Consider the following 8,795-nt stretch of genomic DNA (forward strand, 5'->3'; position numbering starts at 1 on the left):
TAGTATTAATGCAAAATTATTCATTTTTCTCAAGTTCTCTGAAGCAGTGTGTTATTTCTGATTAACGTTACTCAAGTTCTCTAAAGCAGTGTGCTTTTTCTGATTTGCGTTATCTTCTTAGTGTCTTTTGGAGTAAGAACAAAATCTTGGAAAAAATAGTAGTATAGTACCTCTATTTTTAAAACTGTTACTTTTTTCTAGGACTAGCTGATACATGCAAGCCACTGTCCAACAGCAGGAAGTCACGTAAATATGTATCAACGACTTATCAAGATGAGTTTTTTGTTTCAAGAAACAGTAAGGATCTGAACCCTGTGGGAACTCTCCAAGTCTTTGACTGTTAAAAATGCATGTCGCCCCTAGTATCGGTTATGAAAATGTATCTGACCCTAAAGCAATCTTTTAGAAGATCCTCTCATTTAAAATTTGCTTTGCCGAAGTCCTGATGTCGCCCCCAAGTGTTAAATTTATTATATCAACTATGTAATTCTTTTGGATGTGTGATCTCGGCATCGAATTTCCTGATTTCAAAATTCTCGCCAAACTATTTCCATCAATTTACTTTTCATCTTCAACTGAATTTCGTTTTCCATCTTTTGAAAACCAATGCCCACTTATCTTTCTTTGGGCATCTCCAATGGGGGTGTAAAATTACACCTCCACACATGCGCCACCTAAGTGCCATTAGGATTTTACAACTCCAATTATAAATTATTGTAGAGTCCATAAATATCCACTCTCTATTGTTCCCAATGGAGAAGTGTAAAAAAGTTCAATTTTAAACTCGGAAGTCACTTCAAGTGACATCCCTCTTTAAATTAAAGTGGGACGTCACTTCAAGTGATGATCGAGTTTAAAATTTCAAGTGACGTCCGAATGTTTTTTTACTCAGACGTCTGTTCAAATGTCGCCCAACTTTTTTATTAGCTGATAGCAAGAGGGGGAATTTCCCACCTTCTCTATCAACTAATACTCTATTACCTATGGTATAACACTCCCATTGGAAAGAGTTTTTTTATATTTGGAGTGTAAAATTTCCACTATATACGATTTACACCACATTGGAGATGCCCTTAGGCCCATCTCTAAAATATGACTTCTAAAAGTGAAACTTGAGTCACTCAGCGACAGCAGGCTTAGGACCATGGAGTTCATGAGGACGATGGTCTTTACCCCAACCAACGCCACGTTTAGATTCAAGATACTGAGAAACAAGATGTTTATACTTCTGAAGATGATTAACACCTTCAACACGATAACACCATTTGACTTTCTCAGCTAATATTTTGCATGTTTCGATTTCAATCCATTTCTCACGGACGAAATATTCTTTCAATTCTAACATTGCTACTGGATCTTTATATGGATTGTTTGGATCGAAATTATCTGGCGGTCCTTCATCGAATTCTACTCCCTTCTTCCATCCCATCATTTTTTTTTATGAGTTATTGGTTCCAAGTGACCAATCTAAAATTCTTTATGAGATTAGCCGAAACCCCTCATCTTTTCTTCTTAAAAAATTCCACTTGAACAAACGGTGCCACTTCTGTAAATGATGCAATTCTTTTCAATTCAATATCAGTTATTTTCATATGTAAGATCTTTTGATGAAGCTTATGGGTACCGAATTTGGGTTTGTGGTATTGCATTGGTTTTGGTTTTGTTAGTTCTAGATTAGGGAAGAGTCGAAGATGGGTTGTTGGTGTTAATTCATTCGGTATCGAATTCGGCTGTTGGGGATTCTGTATCTAACTTTGGGTGTTGGTATTCGACTGGTATTTAACTTTTGGTGTGGGTGTTTGATTCGGTATCGAAATTGGGTTACAGTTTTAGAGTTTGAGATTAAGATTTAGGGAGGAAGCGAATACAACCCCAGTATCAGTATCGACTCCCCCAGTATCGGTATCGGCTATCCAATTCGAATGTATTTGAAATCAAGTAAGAGCAAACTGTAGGAAACTTATTCCAAAAATATATTTATTGTTAAGTAAATAAGAAAATCAAATTGATATAACAAATATATCATGAACAAACCTTTAGTTCAAAAAACAAACAAACATTTTAGTTCAACTAATGAACTTAATTTTCCAATGATTAAATCTGAGTCTAGTGAAGATTCACTATGTCTTTAAGATATATTTTCCCCTTCACGATGTTTGAAGGTTGATGGGAAACTGTCTCCCAAGATAAAACAGATTTCCTTTTATAGAAAGTTATCACTTCAATTCTATAGACTCAGCAAACACAACATACTATTTGACTAAGAACAGAGGGAGAAGAGAAAGATCAGAACTCTGTGTGATCTGATGTGTTTTTCTCTCCAAATTCATCAACTATTTATAGGTGAGTGGTGCCTCTTCGAAACAACACAGTGACTCTTGGAAAAAAGTAAGCAACTCTTTGAAAAGTCACATGTTTTGAAAGAACACACTATTTTGGCATAAAGCACTGTTTCGAACCAGTACCTATTTCGAAAGGTCGCACCTTTCTGGCATGATGCACTGTTTCAAGCCAGTGCATCCTTTCGGAAAGGTTTTTCTCACTTTATGAACTGTTTCAAGATAAACTCATTTCATCTCAAGTAACTTGGGAGACAAATTACTCATTCATATCTCAATGGATTTGTGCAAATCCATTTTTCTAACAATCCCCCACATGAATGAAGATTTTGCTTCTTCTATTATAAACATCGGATTTCTGTTCTTTTACAAATGAAAAGATATCGCATCAGGTCAAGTAGCATGGGAGGCCTTGAACTTGCCTTAGTGAAAGACGATCGGATTTAATTGGATGATCAGTAGACTTCAATTAATGTCCTTGAATTGTCAGCTATTTCTATAAACCTAGACAATCATCTTCACACTGTACCTTCTCGAATATTGTTGGTTCTCATGTTTGTGTTCATTTTGGCCTTGAACACTTCTTGGTTTCAGAGAGTGCTTTTGAGACATTTGCCTTAAAATTTTCATAGAAGCGGCCTCACTTCACACTCACATAGGTGATTTCTATAAATAGTATCCTAGAATACTCCACTTGGATAACATAACTTTCTAAGATATAGTAAATCATTAAAAGCTTGACTTATCATGGGTCTCGCGGCAGATATGCACTGTCTTATATAGAAATAGGTTAGAGTATAATATTACTCTCCAGTGCTAACTGAGTCACATACATAATTTAGTTGACCAATTGAACCTAGATCTTGGGATCTCCAGTCAACTAAGTTGGTTTTTCCATTATGAGGACTCTTGGTTGATTATCTCAAAGGCTTTAAGCCCATTTCCCTTGATAATGTTTCCACTTGCTCTCTTGTTAAACCTTTTGTAAGCGGATCTGCAATGTTATCTTTTGACCTTACATAGTCGATTGAGATAACTCCATTTGAGAGAAATTGTCTAACGGTGTTATGTCTACGACGTATATGTCGAGACTTCCCGTTATACATGCTCCTATGTGCTATACCAATAGCAGATTGGCTGTCACAGTGTATACACACTGCTGGCATAGGTTTAGCCCCAGTTTGGAATATCCTCTAAGAAATTTCGAAGTCACTCAACTTCTTCTACAACCTCGTCCAATGCTATGAATTCTGATTCCATAGTAGACCTTGCTATGCACGTTTGCTATAAGGATTTCCTTGAAATTTATGCATCTCTCCTAGAGTAAAACACCACATTTGATGTCTTTTGAGTAATGCTTCAACAAATTTCCAATTTTGAATTGATTAATTCAAGAAGATATATAATCCTCCATATTTTCCAATTTCTCATGACAAAGTCAATAAATTGGAAAACCATTTAGATATATGTTTTTCAAATGAGACTTCTTGTTAAAGAATGTCACATATCATTCATATAATATCGAAAACACTTCTAAGACCTCAATTTTGCTTACAAGTCTGCTTACAAAACAATATCGTAAGCAATCTGCTTTATTGGCACTCTTTGACACAATAGTAAAACACATACATCTTACAAATAATAAAATAATTTTAGAACCCTTTTAGCACCCGCCATTCCTAACATCTGGAATGAAACAAGGATTCTCATAATCTTGGATCATAATCCCCCCCCCCCCCCAAGTGTGGCATTACCACCACCTTGTTTGCTTTCAAGAAGTCCATTCCAAGAATGACTTGAAAATGGTCTAAGCGAGCTACCATCAGGTCCACCTTTCCTCGCCAGTTATTCATCTTAATGTCAACTTCCAAAGTGAGTCCTTTCACCGGTTCGGCTTCTTGGTTCAAGCCTCTCATAGAGCCTTTACATTATGTGAGTTTTTCAATCCAATAACCTCGGATATATAGTCAGAGATTAACGTATGAGTTGAACCAGTATCTACCATTGCTAGTAGACACCTATAGTTGTTGAGTTCCATCTCTACAAACATAAGGTCGTCATCGGGGACCAAAATGTTCATACCATTCAACGGACTAGTAGGTCTAGCAAATGCAATAGGAACAACATGAATAGGAGAACCTGGTGGTTTTGTCATTTCTATTCTGAAATAGAAATACACTTTGTTATTATTTAAAACCCAAAACAGAAACATATTCTGTTTAGTAAAAAAGGTACACTCACAAACTAATATGTAAACTTGTTTCTGTTTGAGAATGAAAGAATGGGCATCAAAAGTACCTTTTCAGTAACAGACCAACAGTGCATGAGATGTCCTTTTCAAAAGGTTCAAAATTGGAAGGTGTGAAAAGTACCTTGTTGTTTATGATTTCCTTTACTGGTTATCAAACCATGAAATGGAAACAATTTACTGTTCTTAGTAATAGACAAATACCATGCTTTTAGCCGTCTGGCGCTAACAGTTGCCGCTTATTTAGTTTTGTCCTTTTAAACTTACTTTTTGAACATGTGTCCTTTCGAACATGCGTCATTTCGAACATGCTCACCTTTTCCCTTTTACTAACCAGAAGGGCCCAAGCCATAATTAAAAAACTGAAAGGCTATTAGGTTTAGGCGTTGCTTACTTTTACTATCCCACATATATTCCAAAAAAAATGTGCGACTTCAGTGACCACCCACTATTTGCACATCTCAAAACCAACGCACATTTCGAAAATCCATTTGACCAACTCACTATGAATAATCAAATTATTAACTGTCACCCATCTTTTGACGGTTTTGGCATTGGCACGGTACTGGTATATATGCTGAAACGGTGTCTACTTTGACTCCCAACAGTTTATTAAGATATCCATAAATTAATATAGACACTTAAAATGAAATTAAAATCCAACTTATCGATATTCGAAATATTGCAACCCTGTGCATTTCTGATTCCTCATATGCTTTAAGTTTACTGGTATGCTCCATTCGAAGACCACATCTTATATAAGCGTAATCTGATTCTCCATGGGAAGAAATGATTCTGCCACTTATCAATCTTTTAACCACCTCAACGACACATTAACAAAAACCCACTTCAAGATTGTTACTGCATTTACAATAAGTATAGCCAAAATTAATTTCAAACAAATTAATTCAAAGAAAAAAAATTAGGTTTGTCTTAAGTTTGTAGGAAACTTATTCCAAAAATATACTTATTGTTAAGTAAACAAGAAAATCAAATTGATATAACAAATATATCATGAACAAACCTTTAGTTCAAAAAACAAACAAACCTTTTAGTTCAACTAATGAACTTAATTTTCTAATGATTAAATCCGAGCCTAATGAAGATTCATTATGTCCCTAAGACATATTTTCCCCCTCACGGTGCTTGAAGGTTGATGGGAAACTGTCTCCCAAGATAGAATGGATTTCCTTCTATAGAAAGCTATCACTTCAATTATATAAACTCAGCGAACACAACATAGTATTTGACTAAGAACAGAAGGAGAAGAGAAAGATCAGAACTCTGTGTGATTTGGTGTGTCTTTCTCTCCAAATTTATCCACTATTTATAGGTGAGTGGTGCTTCTTCGAAACAACACAATGACTCTTGGAAAAAAAGTAAGCAACTCTTTGAAAAGTCCCATGTTTCGAAAGGACACATTATTTCGGCATAAAGCACTGTTTTGAACTAGTGCCTATTCAGTAAGGTCACACCTTTTTGGCATGATGCATTGTTTTGAACCAGTGCACATTTCGAAAGGTCGCACCTTTTCAGCACAATGCACTATTTCGAACCAGTGCATCCTTTCGAAAAGGTTTTTTCTCACTTTACGTACTGTTTCAAGATAAACTCATTTCATCTCAAGTAACTTGGGAGACAAATTACTCATTCATATCTCAATGGATTTGTGCAAATCTATTTTTCTAACACAAAATCCATATTCAAGAACTGTCAAAGTTGAAGTGTTGGGTATCAATATTGAAGATAGCTCCTGAAGAAGAGGTGTTACAGATATCCACATTGAAATTTAACTTTTAGTACTTGACTGGCATCAAAACTGGATTTTTAGTATTTGCCTGGTATTGAAATTGGGTTTTTAGTGTTTGATTTGTATCGAAAGTGAACCCATATTGATGAGTCTTTTAATCAAACTTGACCGAAGTCGAACAAATTGTATGTAGGGAGTTCGGTATCGAAATTGAGACCACCTTGATGATATTTTTCATTGGTATCGGATCTTGAAATAAGCTCAAACGCCATGAATTCACATGGATCACCAAAGTATATTGAAATAAGGGTTAGTTAGAGTTACCCCGCTATTTTCAAAAATATTAGTGATACCCCCTATTTGTAAGATCCAACGGTCATGATTTTTCGTCTGAAAAAAAAATTATCTCGTAGCCGTTAGATCTTGCAACTGGGGGTATCACTAATATTTTTGAAAATCAGGGGGGGGGGGTAACATTAATTACAAGTAGTAATGGGGGTAAGTCTAACTAACCCTCTAGAAATAAAATCATTGAATTTGCTTCTAAAGTATCCTTCCGAAAGACAAAACCCAAAAAATATGGGAATTTATTGCTATGTTTTAAAATGATGCTTGACGCTTCCTCAAGAAGTTTTAATGGTGGAAAATGTTGAAAACAAAATTTGCAAACAAATTTATTTGTTGATTCAAAAAAATAGATTGATTGAAGTTGAATTGATTGTGAACAATCAAAATAGATGAAAAATTAATCAATGAATTGATTGAGGATAATAAGAAACTTACTTGGAAAGATGAAAAATCTGAACTTGATCAAAGTTATTCACCTAGAAACTTGAAGTTGTTCCTTGATGAATAGACGTCCCCAATGTGAGATACAAGAAAAGATGGTCATCATCAACTATGTTTTTCATTACTCATTAATGGTGGTTTACAATGTGCTTTCATTCCTCTCTGATTTACATGTGAGAAAATAGAACATGAAGTGTGGAAATGAATCTCCTTTTCTCTTTCTGCATCTAGTCCTTTTATAGTTGCTCCACATAGCTTCGTCCAATAGCTTTGTGACATGTGCTCATTCCTTTTTCTTCTCTTCTACCTATAACTTCAAATGAATATATCGTCTCTCTTGCCGATATTGTATTTAGACAATGATTAAAACAATGACCAATATCGTTAGTGTACGATATTTGCCCACCACAGAAGGACTAAACATCATTGGATGATGACTTGATGAGGAGTTTTAGCTGGTGTCAATTGTCTACTTCCCTGCTTTTCGAACTTATAGTGTCTAAAGGGTAATATTATCTTTTCATTTTTTATTAATCTTCTTATGGAAGTTTTTTTTTCCCATTATAGTGTTTTAAAAGATAAGCCTTTTTCTGTAAGGAGCTAGGGAAATCTTTCCATTTCTTATGGGTTGATCGGCGGTTAACCCCAACCTTCTGAGCGGTCAGAATCTATAGAATAACATGGCAACTGATACCCTTCTAGTGAATGAGGCCACTCAACAAAAAGGTGCATGACACCTTGTACTTCTATCCTTGGACTTTTCTTGACCGGTTGACTCTACTCAAGATGTGGTAGGAAGGAATAATGATATAGCTAAGATTATAATGGTTGAACCAACTATTACGACTACTACTCAAAAGAAATAGAAGAAATCATATTCAAATGTTGTGAGAGTTTTGAAACCGACATATGGAAGAGAGTGGATACAACTCTCTTACCTACTCCTGGGCAACAAGGTGAGTACCCTACCATTACCATTTAGGCTGCTGAGGTAGATAAGGGGTTGGAATATTGTAAACTAGCTCTGGTTGGTAGATTAGACCTTAAGAAAACTACCATGAATGAAGTGAATGAATTTGTAACTAAACAATGGAAGTTGAACTGTGAATGGCAGGCTGCTCCTCATGTTAGAGGGTATATCATGTTTAGGTCTACAGATGACAATGACTACTATAATGAATTTGGGGTGAAAGGACCTTTGTTTTCAATGATCAAGTCCTTCGACTCAAAAAGTGGACACCAAACTTCACACAAACAAAAAGAATCATTTAAATGCCCTAGTTTGGATTAAGTTCTCGGGTCTCAACTTGGAATACTGGAGATTAAGACCCTATTTTCCTTAGCTAAAACTATTGGTAGACCAATTCACACAGATGAAAACAAAGCTAAAAGAATCCTATGCTATTTTGCTAGTGTTCTTGTGGATTTGGGTTTGACTAAGAAAGTTCTAGAGAATATATGGGTGAAAGTGGATGGAAGAGGCATTGCTTTCTGGTAGAAGGTGTTAGAACCACACTTCAACAATATGGAAAAATTGAACAAAGCAAAACTTTATAAATAACATTATAAATGAAGAAGATGATGTTTCACAGAATAAAACAAATAACAATAAAAGAAATTACTCTTGCTGATTGAGGCTTGCAAATGCAATGTCCTAAAGACAAATTTC

At 35.3% G+C, this 8,795-nt stretch overlaps 1 pseudogene; it reads right to left on the reverse strand.

The window, feature by feature from the left end:
- Window positions 1-1,105: 1,105 nt before the first annotated feature.
- On the reverse strand, window positions 1,106-1,796 carry LOC147504242 (NADH dehydrogenase [ubiquinone] 1 beta subcomplex subunit 10-B pseudogene; annotated as a pseudogene).
- Window positions 1,797-8,795: the final 6,999 nt, after the last annotated feature.

The sequence above is a fragment of the Coptis chinensis genome, chromosome 4, assembly GCF_015680905.1.
Source record: "Coptis chinensis isolate HL-2020 chromosome 4, ASM1568090v1, whole genome shotgun sequence".
NCBI classification, from domain to species: domain Eukaryota; kingdom Viridiplantae; phylum Streptophyta; class Magnoliopsida; order Ranunculales; family Ranunculaceae; genus Coptis; species Coptis chinensis.